This window comes from Vanacampus margaritifer, chromosome 4, assembly GCF_051991255.1.
Source record: "Vanacampus margaritifer isolate UIUO_Vmar chromosome 4, RoL_Vmar_1.0, whole genome shotgun sequence".
Lineage (NCBI taxonomy): Eukaryota > Metazoa > Chordata > Actinopteri > Syngnathiformes > Syngnathidae > Vanacampus > Vanacampus margaritifer.
Window position 1 is genome coordinate 31468724 of NC_135435.1, and position 19740 is coordinate 31488463.

Below are 19740 nucleotides of genomic sequence, written 5' to 3' on the forward strand. Positions count from 1 at the left end.
GCGATATATTTCAGTGAAAAACTTTTATATTTACTCTACACTTGACGCACAACATTCGCGGGGGGATCGGGCCTGGCCTGGCCTGGCCTGGCCTGGCCTGGCCCAGCAATAGCAACAACCCACGTACATTTGACTGAAATGCATTGAGAATAAAAAAAATCTTTAAAAAATGCTAATAGACATGAAATATAACATGTAATGTCTTATTTGGCTGAGCCGATCAATGACGTCATTGATCAATCGGGCAAATTAAGACATTACAGCCGATCACCAATTTTGCATATGCAAATGTAAAATATAATCCGATTCCGATCCCGATCCGACCGATCAGATTGGTGTAAAGTCTAATTACAACACTAGTTTGTAGCATAACAAAAAATAAATCTATATATTATATAGATTTAATGGTTGTAACTGTTTCTACTGTAGTATTTTGGATGGATGGATAAACAAACATGGAAGGATGATGGAGGGATGGATGGATGAAATGCATTACAGATATGAAAACTATTTGTAAATGTAATCGACATCGTGTGTAAAGATTTCCTGGGCTTGGCAACGTACACATTTGAATCAGCACAACAAACATGTTGGCAGGTGTCAATCAAAGCAGATTATTCTTGTGTGTCTGACGGTCCAATAAAGTTTCTTGTGTAGGTGTTGAGCGGGATGATTCATGGCGAGGCCGCTTAAGTGCTCGTGTTGTTATTGATTACGGCGCGAAGCCGAGGGCAGCCCGATTACTGCGCCGCCGCCGCCGTAACCTTGTTAGCGCGTCTAACGCCATTAGCCCAGCGCGCCGGCCAATGGCGGAGCCCCGCCGGCAACACGTGACGGCAGCGACAAATATCCAGCCGGCCTGCTTGTTATTGAATCCCGGCTTTGTGAGGCGGGGACGGCGCGCTGTTGGCTGCGCGACCGCACAAGCCGGCTCGGCCCCCAAAAAGTGTGCAAACGCCAAAGAAAAGCAATAAGCCGCTTGACGTCCGCGCTCAAGCCGAAGCCCGCAGCTGCCTCGTATATGAAGCATTGATTTTACTGTCGCGCCGCGCCACCATAACCATTCATTCTACACGGCGTACACACACACGCGCTTCACAAGGCCAGACCTTCTCTCTCTTTTTTTTTTGCAGCATCGCAAACGCGTACAATTCTCCCTAACTACCTTTTTCATCACTCCTTCCATTTTTGTCCAGTTACAGTACGTGCATGAACATTCGTCCTGATAGTCAAGTGGAAGTTTTGAAACATTCAGCCCTTGAAAACAGCTTCACTCCCTTGAATAAATAAACGTTGGTTGTCGGCCACAAATATCACAAAAAGCCAACGTTCGAAAACACACTGAAAGTCTGCACAACAAAATTGCCAGTGTTAGATTAACACTAGAAAAGTGTTTATATTTGTCCACACCAATGAGTTAAATTCTGACACTTTTCTAAGTGTTGCTTTTTTCACACTTAGCCAGTGTTACTCCAACACTGTATAGTGTTAAAAAAATCTACACAGGTTAACACTGAGTAGTGTTGAAACGACTCTACACTAGTGTCAGTGTTAAACGTGTAATTCTGCCAAACGACACTTAACTCTGGTGTTTAAACAATTATGAGTGTATTGCACTAGTGTCGGTGTTAAAATTTCACTCAATCGACACGTTACTCTGGTAAATTTACTCTGACAGTGTTAAAATAACAGTCTTGCTGTCTACCATTTTTATTTAAAGCATCCATTTTAGGTTCAATTTGATCATTTTCAGTGGTCGTTTCAAAACAAAATAAGGGTTGCCACATTTTGGCACCCTGCTACAACATTTAAACCACACTCTAAAAAGAGTTGGGTCAAAAAAGAACCCAACTATGGGTCAAAAATGGACCGATCCTCTACTTGGGTGAAGAAATTTGTCTTTTAGTGTAAAACAACTCCTAAATATTGGTCAGATCATTTACTTGGATCAAAACAAGCTGAAAGTTGGGTCAAATTGACCCATGAAGTGGATCGGTCCATTTTTGATCCATAATCAGGTGATGTTTGACCCAATTGTTTTTAGAGTGCACGCAGACTTTTCGTTATTATCTGGGGCGGAGCCAAATTTGATGGTGGCCCCAAAAATGGTCCTTTTCCAGATCCCGTTTCTTTTTTACAGATTCATGTCCAAAAGTGAATGTAATTGATCGCCTCCGTCCTGATCAGGGAGTTCACGCTGCAGAAAAAAGTGCAGATTGACTTTTGGCAAAGATCATTTATTTTGGGCTTGACGGCGCTGGAGCGCGGCGGCGTTGGCGTCGCTCGGCTCCTTGAAGGAAGCCGCTCGTCAGCGTGAAAAGAACATGACCTTTAAGTTGGAATCAGCATGTTTGCTGGTGCATACGCCGTCTGTCGACGAGAAGGTTCAGTGGGCCGTCAGGAAAAGAAGAAAAGAATAGAAAGTGTAATTCACTCACAGGCTGCGTTTGTTTCAAGCCTTGAACTTTAATGCCGCGCGCAGGAGAAATTACATTTGTACACTCTCGACGTTTCCCTTCTGATGTCACGCGAGCTGAGCTGCCAGAAGTGACGGCTAATGTGCAAATAAACATTTATTTACAACGCACGGAGATGCACTACGGAAGAAAAAAAACAACGGGAGGATGACCGCCGACCAAGACGTCACGTTTCACGGCAATGGAAAGTGTGATCGTCTTTTCTTCTCTCTTCAGCCCCACAAGCCAGTTTGATAGCAACGTGACATGTGCTACATTCGTCTTCCACTATTAGAGCCACAACAAAAAGTCTCAAGAAGCTTTACCGCAAAATAATTCTGCCATTTTGGTACCAAGCTGACATTTTGGGTCACCAAAGATGAGTCCAATTCAGCCACCAGAGACTAAACATGACATTTGGCTTGCATGTCTATCCTGACATTGCCTTAAAACGCATAGCATGACATTATGGTTTGAAGCAACCATTTTAGGTTCAATTGGGAGATTTCTCGGGGTCCTTCACAAACGAACCTTACAGAATCCTACAGATTGGGTCTGATTGCTACCAAATTGGAACCCGGTAAGATAAGAACTACAAATATGGCTCGCCAAACAGTTTCACTGAGCAACCTCAAATTTCACAGACATGTCTCTAATGAGTAGACCCACAAAAAAGTCTCAAGGACCTTCAAACCATTTTGGTTTGAAGCAGACGTTTTACTGTATATTAAATTTGGACCAATTTGTATTTCAAGGACGATTTCAAATGCAAACTTGTCCAACTGCAAACAAATGGGCTCTTTGCACAAATCCACCACTTCCTCAACTCATTCCTTCATTTCCTGTCTTTCATGATTGCACGGGTCTGTCTGGCCTTTGTCGTTGTGGTTACTGAGGTCAGGCACACCTGGATTAATTCGTTTGTCCAATCATAAAAGACGGGAAATGAAGGAGTGGTACTAAATTGAGGAAGTAGTGGATTTGTGCAAAGAGCCCATTCGAGTCCCGTATACTAGACAGACCAAAACCAAAAATTGTGTGTGCTTTTTTTTTTGTATTTTGATGACTCACTGAACAAAACAAAAAATAGCTCTGCAGCATATTTTTTTTTATTTTTTTTTATTGAGCCGCAACCTCAAATTTGGTAGTCCTGTCTATCTCGAGTAAACCCACACAAAAGTCTCAAGAATCCATGCCTGAAAGGAAACAGGAAGTCTGCCAGTTTGGTTTGAAGCCGATTTTGCTTTAAATTTGGACCAATTTGCATTTCAAGGGGGTTTTCAAATACAAACGTGTCCGACATATTTTGTCCGACGACAAGCAAATTAGCTTGATGGATGCTAGACGGATGCTAAAATGCAAAACATTTTTTTTTTTAAATACATATACATATATATATACATATACACACACATATATATATATATATATATATATATATATATATTTTTTTTTTTGTATGTGGGTGAGTATGTGTATGTGTATGTGCGTGTGTGTGTGTGTGTGTGTGTGTGTGTGCGTGCGTGCGTGCGAGCGTGTGTGTATTCATCATTTCACCTATAGCCCATTAAAAAAAATCCCATACTAATAATATAATATAATAATAAATTGCCAAATGCAGAAACATCAATGTAAGTTATCACGATGTAGTGGCTCTCGCTAACAGACAGAATTAAGTAACCGGAATTAGGTTAAAAAATTCTATATACGTAGACCATGTTTCTATAAATTTTGATATTTGGTTTTTATTTGAGGCCGATATTTTTTCCATTAAAATGTGATTTATGAGGAGGTTAGACCATTGGTCGATATTCAGAGTTTGTTTATTGGGCTACAAGTGTAGATTGAAATTGTTTATGTGGTAAGTCAGTTGTTGTTAGGTTACCTAGCAAACACAAGTTTGGAGATAAAGGTATCCTACAGTCCAAAATAGCGGAAAGTTTTTCTAAGACTTTAGTCCAGAAATACATAACCGGAGTACATAACCATAAAGCATGAACATAAGTGTCTGAAAAAAAAAAAAAAAAAAAACATTTATTAAATTTTTTTTAATTGATTTGTTTTTTGTTTTTTTTTAAAAAAAAAGGAGAGCAATGATGATGTCAAATCGAATGAACAATACTGAGCTCTCCTGAAAAAAAAAAAGAAGCAAAACATTTTGTTTTTGTTCTTTGTGTGTGCATTTAGTGTGAGCTTTAAGACTCAGAAAAAGTGGCTCTGCAGAATATATATATATATATATATATATATATATATATATATTTTTTTTTTTTTAATTGAGCCCTCAAAACCTGAGCAACCTCAAACTTGGTAGTCATGTCTATCCCGAGTAAACCTACAAAAAAAGTCTCCTTTCAGCCAAAGTCTGCCGTTGATGTTTGAAGCTGCCATTTGAGCTTGTGTGTGAATTATTATATAAAGTCTGAGCGAAATTGGCACACTGTGATCCGGGAGGTTTGAAAAAAACACCCTGTGAACGGCACTCCAAACTCTGTCTAATTCCCGTCGCACGGACTCACTCGCACCTCACGTCGGCCTTGTGAAGTCGCGGCGTGTATCTCGACGTTGCGTGCCACGCCGCGTCTCTCCGTAATTGTCGGGGAACATCACGGCGGATTTTTGAAAAGGTTAGCGCGCTGCCGGCTGGGCCGAGGGCGCTCTTGTCGGTGTAAGAACAGACGCTCTAGGCGAACCCTTGGGCTGCCCTCGGGGCGGCGCACAAACACGCGCGCACCTGACAAGTCCACGCACACACACACAATCAAAGGCGTAGTAACGCCACCCTTGTTAATGCTTGTTTATACATGCCACCTTCTGATCAATGTCATGTGGAGTTATGCGCACTTGATTTTCTATCGTGCACACGCACACACGCACACATAGAGGCGGCCAACATACTCACACTCTGTGCTAAAGTAGAACTGGGGACGCTTTACTCAAATTTAGGACATAGGTCAAGGCTAGGCCGGAATTGTTCAACGCTGATTCCCATCACTCAACTCAACTCGATCATTATAGAACACTTTAAAAGAGACAGCGCTGTTTTCTTAAGATGGAACCCGGGGGCAGCAGGTACAATGGAAACAGCAGAGGCAAAGGGAGAACAATGATGATGACATGTCAAATGATCAATACTGAGATCTCCCAGAAAAAGAAAAAAAAAGAAAAAAAAAAGGAAACAGCAGAGGCCCCAGAATGGAACCCTGCGGAACACCATACGTTCCCTTGTGAACAAAGTCACATGATGTGCCCATCAATTGGCCCACAAATTAATTGAACCGGGGCGTGTGTCTTCGTTCGGTCGAACCCAGGTTAAGAACGACTGGCTTAGTACAAAGTACGAAACACAATAGAAAACCATTGTGGTAAAAGTATCTACACTTTGTATTAAGAAGCAACAATACTCAAAAAATAGAATCTGATTTAATTACATTTCATTTCATTCCTTTATTTAATTGAAAAAGTAAAAAGAAGCGCAACATTTTATTACAAAAGCAAAAATACATTTTCACCAGAAGTGGCAAAAGTACTCACACGCTTTACTCAAGTAGAAGGACAATTTCATGCCTAAATTGTGTATAAAGTAGTATAAATGTAAAAATGAAATTTTACTAGAGGTAACAAAAAAGGTAAAAAAAAAAAATTGTAGTTAAATAGAAGTACAAGTTAGAAAGTAAGACATTACTCCAAAAATAACACATTATTACAGTAACAACTAATCTAATGTGTTACTTCTCTAGGTGAAGTTAAGTTAAGTTTCACTTATCCAACTAAAATAAGAGATTTTTTTTTTTATTTGAAATAATACATTTGCAATAGTGTTCTGCATTGCATGTTAGCATTATGCTACATTTGTGTTTGTTTAGATTGACATTAAACTTCAAGACAAGACAAATACTGTAAATCATTTTGAATATTTCCACTTTGTTTGATTGTGCGTTTGACGTATTTTGACCTTATCAATGCAGGAAGCACACACGCAGGGACACGCGATACAAACGCAAGCCTCGTTAACGCCGGCTCGTTCCCGCTTTGTTCCCCATTCGGAAAAGCTGCACTTAACCTGCGCCGGCTTGGTTGCGGCGCGTGTTGGCGTCCGAGTCTGAAAGTAGCTGTTAGGTGAAGCTAAACACTCATTACTGGCCTCCCTCACATAATTATGATTATGAGTGATTATTTTTTCATGTTGTCCAATGTCAGCACGCTGAACGAGAAGCTCATTATCGCGGCCAGACTGACGCTCTCGCTGCAGGTCCTGTTTTAATCTCTCGCCCCGAGGTGTCATTACGCCTGTCAAGTGGGCCACGCGCGCCGGGGTCTTCTGTATGCACATATGCAAAGTGGACTCATTGTGCATATTTATGGATTCCAGGAATATGGAGATACATATATAGTATGCCAATATGCTGTACGTATTATATAGCCACGGTGGAATGTCTTCAGTGCTTGTACCGTTTGTGATTTGACCCTTTAAAATGACACAAACCCAAAGACCTCATCCAACTTAGCAAGTGTTTTGCTTTTTCTTTGGCTTTCTTTGAAACACTCGGTACAAAACCATTCACTCATCAAATTCAAAAGATCAGCCAGGGCCATGTTACAAAAAAAGCTCTTTTTTGAATAATGATGAAACTTAGCTATATTCTAATGCTAGTTGCTGCAAAACGGAAACACATAAAAATATACTTTTTTTTCCTGATGAAAGAAAAGACTACTCTTTCTTTTGGTAGGTTCGATGTTTTAAAGTAATAGAAAACAATATTCTGTGGGCCTTGCAAAATCAGTCAAAACCCAGTAAAACAGCCGGGAGCGAAGGGGGTTGCTTCAGTGAAAAGGGCTGCCAGTGAATGAGTTAAAGTTCATTCATTCACATTCAAGAATGACCTTGAAAATCGATTAGTTATAGAACAGGTCACTTTCGAAAAAATCCAAACCCATTTTGTTGGCCATTTTTTCATCAGTGCAGTAGTTTACAAACCTGAATTTCCCAGACAAGCTGGGTGAGACCTTCTTCCACGTCTAAATGTTGAAAAACATCATTGACGGATATATTCGTAGCTGGCAGTGAACGCTTGATTTCTAGTTGGCAAACAAAACGTCAACAGCAATGAACGCGTCAAGAGTGGTTAATGTCATTTTACAATTGTTTGCCAATTCAGAATGTTGAAAAATGAGAGCCGTGAATAAACTTGAATGCGACGTCCTTAAAACGGTCCGTTGTTGCTCTGACAGGATCATTGACAACATTGACATGACTCCACTTTAGCGGCTGCAGTGAAACTAACCCGCATGTTTTGGGAAAATGGAAAGAACTCTTCTATCCGACAGGATTCTTGCTGAGACCAAAAAAAAAAAAAAGAGTCAAATCATCCCATCATACGGAAATCCAATCTCTAAAAGAACAAAAGCGCGATAGAAAAGACGGAAGGGGCGGTAGAAGAAGAGAGCAAATGAAGGTGGCACGTGTCACGTCCAATCAGGTGGCAGCGCCGTTGAGGATTACAATATTGCCCGTTTTGTAAAATGGCGGCGGGCCCACTCGGCCTTGTCCCACTCCCCCGCGACTGTGACGGCGGGCCGGATCATTGTGGACAGCATCATTAAATGGCACGTCATTACCCGTTACGCCGCGACGCGCTCGCCTCCCGACGCCTCATTTCCGTCAGATGGATATGGACACGTGTGGCACAAATGTTCACGTGCTCTACTGCAGTGCGAGTCGAGGTGCGCGACGCTTGCAAATGGAGACGTACAAATTCAGCGACTTTCCATTTGTTTGTTAAAACGAGAATTGTATTTATCAAAATGTTAAGAATGATAGATGTTGCCACGTTTTTGTTTCACCTCAATGGACATTGTGTTGCTCCTTCTGCATACATATTTATATATATATACACACACTGTATAGACATTTGTGCTCAAATAGCCGTTGCTTAAAGGATTTTAACGAGTGCTGTCAAGTGATGAAGCTAATTTTAAACAAATTAAATGCATACTTTCATCACATATTTTAATCACATTTACTATTTTTGCTTCTACTTTTTTTCTCCCAATTATTTTTTAACAAATATTTACTAGTAAAATCTTCTAATAAATAAAACATCCCCAAATAGAAAGTACATTTAGATCCAAGGACTGTTCTGATAGCTTTCTTTGATCCTTGAATAGAATTCAAGCCCTCGTTTATAACCCAGCAGACACTATTTGTTAGTTAGCCCATCTATGGTGTTTCCCCTTATGGGTTAGCATTAAGCTAAAGTGGTTATTTTCAATACCCAGGGTGTAATTGTCTTTGTTTTATGTTTAGTTCCGCATTGACCTTCACCCTGGAAGGTTGTTCACCATCTGCCAAACCGACTCAAGTGCTGGGAAGGAAGCAGGAAGGCGGGGCATGACCACAGCAAAAAACATCACCTTAGAGAAATGCTGACGTGCAAAAGCGGGCTACTAAATACAAACAAATTGATGACTAGAGGCAGCTGATTGGTAGACACGAGGAGCAGGACTGACGACAACCGGTGGGAAGAAAAACATAACAAGCACGACCAGATGTGAACATGAAAACCAGACATGAAACTAAATCAAAGCAAAATCTAATCTCAACAACAAAAACGCAGATTGTGACACGCTGGCACGTGTCTCAAGGCGTCACTGTATTGCTTTCCACCAAACGGGTCCGAGGCGTGAAAAAGGTCGGCGACCACCACGCATGGAGACGTCACTCGGGTTTGAGGCCAGAAAGGGGGGCGGGTGATGTGTAAACGGGACGGACGTGCCGGGAGACGAGATTGACATAACATTTGCCAGGGATTGACTTTGACGGCAGCGCACGGGGGCTGTTAGCTTATCTTTAAGGCCGTGTTTGTCACGGCGAGGAGGCGGGATCGGTGAAGGCTCCCCGCTGGGACCGTCGGCAAGCCCAGCAGCTAAATTGAAGGTTTATTTGTCCAATTGGCTGTCAAGGTCGACTCGTCGGCCAGCTGTCCTGAGCCTGTTCGCAAAATGCCAAAATACGGACGAATTGTTTAAAAAAAACAACACACACGCGCGAGGTGTAGTCGTAGCGGAGCGTTAAGGGAAGGAAGGAAATCAATGACCTTTGCTTTGCGTCAAAGCTTCAAGCTGCCAGCAGCGCTTAAGGCTCTCCTTACTGGTCATTATGGCCGCCTTTAACAACAACAACAACAACAACTGACACCAAACAGCAATTACCTGAAGACTCCACTTCTTTTGTCTAACATACAGTGAGCTCGCACCTCATACACTTACGTGGAATTCCAGGAAATGTGTGCATTTCAGCCCTCACAAATAATGCATTCCAACTGACGTACGCATCGACTTTGTCTTACAAACAAACACTAGCTTCATGCTAACACACATTACAATACACCTCTGATGCGCTAATGAAACTAGCATCGATGTTGTGGTCGTCATAAACCTTGAAAAAATGATGTTTGAATAGGGCTGGGTTTAAAAAAATGGAATAATCAATTTTCCTTTCTGAGCCTGATATCCATTCATAAAACCACAAATCAATTATTTTGATATATAATTTACAGATATTATGAATTATGAAAATATTTTTATCTTATCCTTGCTGATGCCAATGTTTGTGTAACCACTTAAGTGATTATGACATGTTACTTTTAACCAGATACTGCCGCCACAAAATTTCATTTGGAATTGAATGTTTGTGGAGTTTTTATATTGCCCATGATATTTAAGAATTGATGTTCCATAATTAATCAGTATGTGAACTCTTGTGAATCGATATCGAATCGATTGAGGAAATTAGAATCGATACCCAGCCTTATATTTGAACACAAGTGGCAGCGACAAATGAGAAAAAATTGCAACTTAGTTGCCACGTTCGACTTCTGCGTTTCATCGTGGAATCAATTGTCGTCCGTCTGTTTGTATGAAATTGCCCCTGATAGTAAAAGTGCGCACACCAGAAGGAGCAGCACAATGCCCATTGAATTATCATGACATCAAGTTCAATTTTCTCTTAACTCATTCACTGGCAGCCATTTTCACTGAAGCAACCCCCTTTGCTCCCGGCTGTTTTACTGGATTTGGACTGATTTTGCAGGGCCCACAGAATATTGTGTTCTATTGCTATAAAAACATTGAACCTACCCCAAAAAAAGATTAGTCCCTTCTTGCATCAGGAAAAAAAAAGTATATTTCTATGTGTTTCCGTTTTGCAGCAATTAGCATTAGAATATAGCTAAGTTAAGTTTCATTATTATTCACAAATCAGTTTAGAACTGTGGGGAAAAGAGCTTTTTTGTAACATGGCCCTGGCTGCTCTCTTATACTCTGCTGCCACCTGCTGGCCGTTTTTTGTAACAACTACAATTGCTTTAAACGTCAGAAAACAACATAAATACGTTTTTGGGACCATGGCAATAATTAAATAGAAGTTTTTTTTTCATACATATTTTGGGAGCAAATGAGTGAAGTGTTTCAAAGAAAGCCAAAGAAAAAGCAAAACAAGTCTTTGTTGAAAATTCTCCCTAATGAGCTTCGCACCACCAATGTATGTTTCATCAAATGAAGCAACAAAGTTCTAAATAGTCCATCATTTCTAAATAGAAATTGTTGCAACAAAACAGGATGAGTTGTGGCCACGCAGGCGACGGTTCCAGCGGCAGTTGGCAGACGTGGTGTGCTGCCTTCTTCACCACATTAACGTTCCTCAATAGCCTTTTTGAACTTGTAGCATGGTTGAGTGTTCAGCACGTTTGCACCCGATGCCAACCGCCATTTGCGAGCTTGACATCAAATTCCTAACAAATCGACAATCACAATTTGAAAGGAACGCCTTCCAAGGCTGTCCAGCACTTTGCAAGTTCATCACTTCATTTTGTGGCGCGCACACACGCGCAGTGCATTTACAGCGAAATAGAGCGCGTGCGTGCGTGCGTGCGTGCGTGGGCGCGCGTGCGTGCGTGCGTGGGCGCGCGTGCGTGCGCGTCAGAGAAGGAGTCCCTCCGGCTGGTCAATAGTAAACCTCTGAACCTTGTTGTGGCTTCCAAGATGAGCTCCTCTCCAGGGAGCGAGAGAGCAAAATCGGGAGCTCCCAGATTGATTTGTGCGTGCGCGCGTGTTAGCGTGTGTGTGTGCGCGTGTGTGTGTGTGCGAGAGCGAGACACAAACAAGGCAATTATTCACAGCATGTCCCTGTTAGAGAATTTAGATAGTCGACTCTGTGAGTGGATCATTGACTCGCTGCTTGTAAATATTGTTAATACTTTGCCTGCCAACAACACACACACACACACACACATGTACACACACACGTACACACTGCACTATTGAGTGGGAATATACCGTGCAGTGCAGTATGTACCATCCAGTGTGACATATTCCCTCAAATAAATGCTGCCTTGCACCTTAAATACATCAAGGTGTGTGTTGCAAAAGCATCACCGAAGATTGAAGAGAGAAAAAAAGGTTGAATAAAACCAAGATTAAGTAGAGAAGGGAGAAAAACGTTACATTATCAGAACAGGAAGAAAAAAAATAAGATTTTTATTTTATTTGACTTGTAAGATCTTATGAGAGCAAAATTCAAAATAATACAATCATAAAGTAGTCATTTTATAAAGAAAAAACCTTTATAGGTTTTTTTTATGCCATTTAAAAAAGTAAATATGATGAAAAAAGTTTGTAATATTTTTGGAACGCAGTTCTAATTTTATGACATCGACATTTTAAGAGAATAAACTTTTTATTTTATTTATATATATATTTTTTCTTTCTTTCTTTTTCTTTTCTTTTTTTTCCCAGGAGAGCTCAGTATTGTTCATTCGATTTGACATCATCATTGCTCTCCTTTTTTTTAAAAAAACAAATAAATTAAAAAAAAATAATAAATGTTTTTTTATTATTATTTATTTATTTATATTTATTTATATTTGAATGAATCTATAATTTCACGAGGCAAGAAAAAGCCATGAATTACCAGAATAAAGTTGTCATTTTATGACAACATTTGTAGTTTTGTGAGAAGCAAGTTAGAATTACTATGCATTATTATAATAATAATAATAAGGAAGAATAAAGTTGCAACTTTTGATGTTTGAAGTTTAATCTTTTAAAAGGAAATAAATGTTTTATTTTGTAATATGCCAAAGACATGCACTTAAATATATATTTTTTTTTTTAAAGAGAAAAGGTTTTTTATTCCAAGAATATAAATCATTATTTTACGAGAATAAATTGGAAAATAATTGAAAAATAATTCATAATACGAGAAGCATGTTTGAGTTTTACGAGACAATAGTTCAAATTTTCTGAAAATTAAGGTTAGAATAAAATAATATTAAACTTAAAATACTACTAGTTTGACCAGATAATTTTTGTCTATATTTTGCAACAACAACAAAACCTCTTAGAAGTATGAAATAGTGTATAGGAAGATAAGAATATTTCAGGAAAAATGACTTACTAAAAAAATGACTTATAATGGGACAAAGTCTTAATATTCTACGGAAAAGGTTCTAATTTGACCCACAAAAAAAGATTCAATTCCTTCTTGGAAATCTTTCAGCTTTGACATTTTTTAGTCAGAGAATGTGCACGCTTCATCTCCTCGGGATGCGTTGAGGAGGAGGCGGAGGAGGAGGAGGAGGAGGAGGAAAAGGAGGTGAGGATGAAGAAGCAAAGACGGGGTTGGGGGAGGCGGTGGAAGGCTGAAGGGGGAGGGAAAAGTAAACAGGCGGTAATTAAGAGCAGAATATTCGCCATCATTGCACTTTTTGCCGCGCAAAAGGACCACTTCTGAGGATTTTTTTTTCTCTTTCACACCTCCTCCTCCCCTCGACACACACACACGCGCTAATTTTAGCACGGCAGCCACTCCGAGTCGCTGAGTGTGTGTGAATGTGTGTGTGTGTGTGTGTGTGTGTGTTTCAGAGGCCCTGAGCGTCTTTAACGCCAATTAGGAGAAAGGCCACAAGTGCGAGAGGCCCAGTGAACACGATGACAGCCAGAAACACAAGCATGAAGAATATCTGGAAGTCAGCATTATTAGCATTATTATTTTATTAGTTATACTCGTAGTGGTTCGTAGCAAATGAAGAGGAGTAAAGCAATGAATCATACACGCCTCACGGTGAACTATTTATAATTTATGGAATTGAATCCTCCAAAGGCTAAACACTCGTATCGAACATCGTTCTTCCCCATTGTAATGGAAATTGGATTCATCTGTGCTCCAAAAATGTCAACATAAACACTTTGGAACACGGCATGGCTCAATGGTAGAGTGGTCGTCTCCCAACCCAGAGGTTGTGGGTTCGATCCGCGGAGTGAATGCATATAAGAAAGTCACCCATGTTCCGAAACTCGACTTTTTGCCGCTTTTCTTCGTATTTCTGCGCATCCATCCGTTTCCTGAACCGCTTATTCCTCACGAGGCTCGCAAAACGGTAAATACAGCATTCTTTCGTGGAGCTGATCAATAACGTCATTGATCGATCGGGCAAATGATGTCTTTACAGCCGATCACCAATTTGGGATAAAATGCTAAATATCGTCCGATCCCGATACAGACGATCAGATTGTTGTAAAGTCAATTTCCAAGTCACTGTTCTGCTTCACTTGTCTTCTCACAAAAAAAAATCATTTCCTCCACTTGCAATGTTTTTGGTTAAGCCAGCCCATTTTCTACAGTGCTGATTATAAAATAATCAATAAAAGGTTGAAACAAACTTTTTTTTCTGATTAAAGAGGACAGTCAACTCTTTCTGAAGGTCAGTCAGGGGTCTCCTGTGGAGCTCCAAAAAAAAAAAAAAAAGATGGAGCCTCTGAAACGAAGAGGGACGCTTGAAGAATGGAAGTTATTACGAAAACAGCCAGCAGGTGGCAGCAGAGCATAAGAGATCAACCAGGGCCATGTTACAAAAAAGCTCTTTTCTAAACTGATTTGTGAATAATAATAATTGCTGGGAGCAAAGGGGGTTGCTTCAGTGAAAATGTCTGCCAGTGAATGAGTTAGCATTCGCATTCAAGAATGACCCTGAAAATCGATTAGTTCTAGAACAACACACTTTTAAAAGAATCTTTTTCCATTTGTTTGGTTATTTTTTCATCAGTGCAGCAGTTTATAAACCTGAATTTCATCACAATGTTCAAATGTTTGCATTTTTTGTTATTTGACTTTTGACAGTAAAGGTCGCTGACCTCTGCTGTAGGTGACGCTTAAATTGTCATCGATGATATTCTGTGGCTCTTCAAAGTTTCGGGCCAACTACCGATACTTGATCATATGAGCGGAAAACTGCTGGTGCCGGCGATTGAGTGAAAAACGGGTGTGGAAGTCTTGGTAAGAATTGTGAGGGTCTGGAAAAGGAGCCAATTGTTGGAATACGTCTGAAGTGCGACACGTGAAGTTCCGAATTCCCTTTTGCAACAACGGGACAAATCCTTCGCAAACCAACGGCGTTTGCTCTCCGGGCTGCGTTTGCTCTCCGTGCTGCGTTCTCGCGCGTTTGTCAAGCAACATGTGGTCAGCGTGTGCGTCTTTCCCATCTGAATGCTGCTTTCCTTGGCACGGTGTGTTTTCCTGACGGGGGGCAGAGGTAGAAATATTTGCCGTCCCCCCGGCGCGCCGGCCGTGGTATTAAAGCCATATTTCGTGTGGCGGCTGGCAGATAGATGGCGTGTCTTAAACAATATGAACTACGTGTTAAGAAATAAATTGCTTACACCACCGGAATCCTTACAGGAACACTTCAATCCGGACCCCCAAGACCCTGCACATCATTATTTCTTGCACATTTTCCCCCGTGCAAGCAGACACGGGTACTGATTGTAATAAAACACTCGGGCTGGGAGGGAGGCGGCTGACAGCGTCGCGCTTGTACGCCATTCGTCTTCTTCATTTACGCTCCAGGATTTGCCGGCTTCGGCGGCGCCTCTAATCGACGACGCCACCCCCCCCCCCCCCCCAAAAAAAGTCCATTTGAGGAGTTTGTGCGTCCCTCAGTGAGAGCCGATGCCACCCCGTGACACTTAAGTTACGGCCCGGCTCGGAGGCCCAACGTGAGCTTTGATACTTTGTGTGTGCGTGCGTGCGTTTGTGTTTTCTCGGCATAAATCCACTCAAGGAGCGTCAAACCTGGAGGACTTATTAAACAGGCGCTTACATTTTTTAACTCTTTCCGTCCTTTATGACACGTTGATGACATTCCCACGCTGGCTTGATGTTGCAGCGGAAGCTTTAGTGCTCTTTGGATACCAAATAAAAGACGGCGTCGTGTCTGTGTTGAGGAGGAATCGCGTTCCGGACGCCGTTTGGATTCGCTCCCCGTAGGAAATAAGGACAATATGCCGCAAGCGTCTTACTGAGCAAGCAATGTTTGAAGATCGAGTTCGGGTTTCAAGCCAAGATTACACTTTACAATACAGTGGAAGCAACAAAATTGGGGTTTCAAGCCTTTGGTAAGATTTCAAATGTGATTTTCAAGCCAAAAGTTAGCGTTTCAATTTCAAGCAAGCTTTAAAGGGATACTTGACTTATTGAGCCATTTTCAGTAGTAAAAAGTTCATATTTTGTCTATAATTAAAGTGGTAACTTCATCATTTACCATATACAAACTAAACTATTTTTTCTACTTGCTGTTGACTGAAGATGACATCACCTGTCACCAGACGAGGTAAGTAACGACCAATCATAACTCAGTCATGATTGGTTGTTACCTACTTCCTCAGCACAGGTGATGTCATCATCAGGCGACAGCGGTGGGAAAATAATCCCTTTTAAAGGTGTTAATTGTACATAAAAAAATATTAATGAATTTCAAGTTCAGGTTTCAAGCAAATGGTTTAAAACAATAGTTTGGGGATTTACATTTTTAAATAAAGGTCAAGTTATGATTCCAAAGTACAGTAGAGTTTCAAGCCAAAATTAGGGTGTCAAGCAGAGATTAGGGGTTGAAATTCGGGTTTCGGGCCAAGGTTACATTTGAAATGAGGGTTTTAAGCCTCAGTTACAAATTCAAATGAGGGTTTTTAAACAAGGGTTTCAAAGTCGAGTTCAAAGGAGTTAGGTAGGATTTGGGTAGGAAAGCTGACTTTGAAGGCAAGCATAAATAGACAAGCGCTGAAATGACGGTTTCAAATTTGGGTTTGAGGCCAGGGTTCGAGTTTTAGACTAGACTGAATTTTCAAATTAGAGATCCAAGTCAAAGTAGTGCTTCAAATGAGAAATTGAATTTCAAGTCGTTTGGCATGAATGAAGTAATCTGATGAGCCACCGAAAGACGGAAGATGTTTTAGGCCATAATTATGATTATAACGTCCGCCCTCCGGAATGACAGAAAATGAATCAAAGGTTGTCGTCCACTTGCGTCACGGATGCGATTCCCGCCCCCAAACGGGAGCCGAGACGTCCTTCTTCTTCTTCCTTGTCTTTTTTAAGACTCTTTGTGTGTCACATCTCATCATGGATGTTGCTTGCGCTTGAGCTCTTTATCTGACGCCCGTGAAAGGATGATGAAGGCCCAAGCGAGGAGGAAGAACAACAAGGTGCTACCTTGTTTGGTTTTCATTCTCTGCTGCCAAAATTAAACACGCTTTTGTATGTATTCACACGCACAAAAAGCAAGACAAGGCTGGCCTGCTGTCTAGCGCCGACGCCCACTCCACGCCGCTGACTGATGCGGAGCGCGTCCTCAACGCTTTTCCGCCCTGCCACTTAGCCCAAATCCCTCGACGGGCGGCGTTGTGCCGGCTGTCAGCAGCCAACAACAGCGTTCCTTCTCGCCTGTTCGTTCCCATCCTCGCTGACGCCACCGATGAGGCAGGACGCCTGCCACGGTGTCACCGCCGCCATTGCCTGTGCCGTCTGTCTACGGAAAACTCTCCAGTATTTCATTCCGCACTCGCTGGGAAGTGTTGAGAATCTCGGGTCAAACTAACACTAGCTGACAAGCTACCTAAATCCGCAAATTCACCTGTAACGGTAATGGGGTTTCCATCCACCCATTTTTATTCAAATTTTCAAGAAATGCGAAAATAAAACTGAATGAAAACGCTCGAAATTTGAAAAAGGGCCCAAAATTTGCGCTTAGAGGGGGTGGATTTTTTGGAAACAAACGCTGATAAGACCTGATACACGTCGCACGTTTTGACCGTACATTACGTCACATTAACGTTTGTAGTCACAAAGCAATGTCGGACGATAAAGTAAGGTATGTTTTGGGGGGGGTGGGGACGAAACAGAAATCTTTTTGGAGTTAATTAACTCATTCACTGCCATAAAAAAAAAAAAAAATAAAGATTAAAAATTAGGGGCAACGGGCGATTAACATTTTTAATTGTAATTAAACGCATGACTTCACTAGTTAACTCACAATTAATCACACATTTTATATCTGTTCTAAATGTACAATAAAAAATTCTAGGTTTTCAAATTCTTGTTAACAGGAGTGGGGAAAAAAATGTAAACTAATAGAAATAGTTTCAATGAATATTTGACGTTTATAGCTGTCAATGGCAGTGAATGAATTAAAAAAGAAAAGAACAATTTTGTATCTGCTCTAAATGTACAATAAAAAAAATCTAGGTTTTCATACTCTTGTTAACAAAAGTGGGGGAAAAAAATGTAAACTAATAGAAATAGTTCAAATGAATTTTTGACGTCTATAGCCGTCAATGGCAGTGAATGAATAAGAGAAGCAAATATTAATGCGATTTTAGATGGAAAACAGCAAAGAAACGCTACACGACTATCTGCCAAGGTAAGAAAGACCCTGAATATGATTTGATGAACGAGTCAGTGGGTGGTGCCAGCACCACCAAATATGTGTGTGTGTGTGGGGGGGGGGGGGGGGGGGGGTGTAAAGGAAGTGAGTGAGTGACAAACTAAAAACAATAGCAATGCTATCAATGAATCAACTCGACTATCATCACCTTTTTTGAACACAACATATAAATGTGGACCTTTTCTGCCGAGACACGCTCGCTCCTGACTGGTGGTGCTTATCGGATCCGATTTTTTTTTTTTTTGCCATCTCAACATCCTGGCTACTTTCTCCATCATTCGAGCTTCGGAAAGGCTGCGCTGGGATGTTGACGGCAGACATCGTGCGACGGACGCAAGCCGATGACTGATGGGCGGGAGGCCGCGGGAAGAGCGATGGCGCAGCGACGGATAACAAGCGGATGATTGACAGCACGCGGGCGGCTGCTTTTGCATCAACTCTGACTGCTCCTGCTGCTGCTTTCTGGGACTTTATCCAACCAGGATGCAAAGTTGTCTGGTTTGGATCCGCTTTTAGATCATGTCTGAAACCTGAAGACGACTTCCAAAGACATTCTAAAGACCAGTTCAATCAAAGTTAAGACTTTGCATTCAGTAAATGTGACTGCTAGTAACGGGCAAGATATGCGGTTATTATAATATTTTAAGGCTTGTTTGCAATATTTGTCGTGGTCTATATAAAATAAACGGATTACCAAATAATTTATACCACATGTCATATGCAGCAGCACTTTATTAAGGAAATGTCTGTCATCGAAACTTTTCGTTTAACTTTTGTGAAATTATTGACAAACAACACCTAGACTCCTCAACACACGTCATCTGAGGATAATCGGTCGGGATCATCTTCAGACACTTCCACAATGTGCACTTTTGCTGACTTTGATCACACGGGAGGGCAAAAGGCTCTCATTTGACCCGATTGTCACTGACTACGTTTACAATATTCGGTTTTAGGTGGAAATTCCGGTTTCTGATGGATTTGGAATAACCCGTTTACATGTGAGAGTAGACGAGTAACTCTGTACACGGTAATACGATGGTGGCCTTCCAAAACCTGAATATTGGCAGTATTCGGATTTTTGAAAGGGTTTTGGACTGCATTTAAATATACTCCGAATGTGAGTTAAAGTGAAAGCACCACTGATTGTCACAACCAACGAAGTGGGGCGAAATTCGTTCTCCGCGTTGAGCCCAACATTTTAGCAGTTTCTGTGTTGACGTTTGCGTTTAATGGCAGGATTCTGGAAGCGAGACGGGCCGCTTCTTGGCGGTCAAGCTGGTCCGGTTGTTGGAATTTTCGGGCCTTTTGAACCTTTTTCCTGCCTTTCAGTGAAGTTTCATGTGAATGCCACAAATGCGTTTTGTTCCTTTACATGAAGTCATCACAGTGTTTAGCGTTGTGCCGATAAGGAGGCAAAGCGTTTAAATGCGTCCAGACAAGGCGTCATGCAGCGCCACAGAGCTTGGAAGAAATCAATTTGGATAAAACATTGACCCCGGCGGAAG

General features: G+C 41.2%; 1 protein-coding gene across 11 annotated transcripts in view; it reads left to right on the plus strand.

Moving 5' to 3' along the window:
* Positions 1 to 19740, plus strand: part of LOC144050745 (uncharacterized) — a 145168-nt gene that overhangs the window by 103731 nt on the left and 21697 nt on the right. Inside the window, exon 7 of one of the 11 annotated variants that reach the window (XM_077564308.1) lies at positions 18516 to 18893. The exons of 5 other annotated variants lie outside the window; for them this stretch is intronic. The gene's annotated coding sequence lies outside the window, so the exon portion shown is untranslated. Of the gene's footprint in view, positions 1 to 2140; positions 2160 to 6424; positions 6444 to 8763; positions 8803 to 13379; positions 13429 to 18515; positions 18894 to 19740 lie in introns of those variants that run through there. 5 more of the 11 variants (XM_077564310.1, XM_077564313.1, XM_077564312.1 and 2 more) reach the window with 5 other exon arrangements.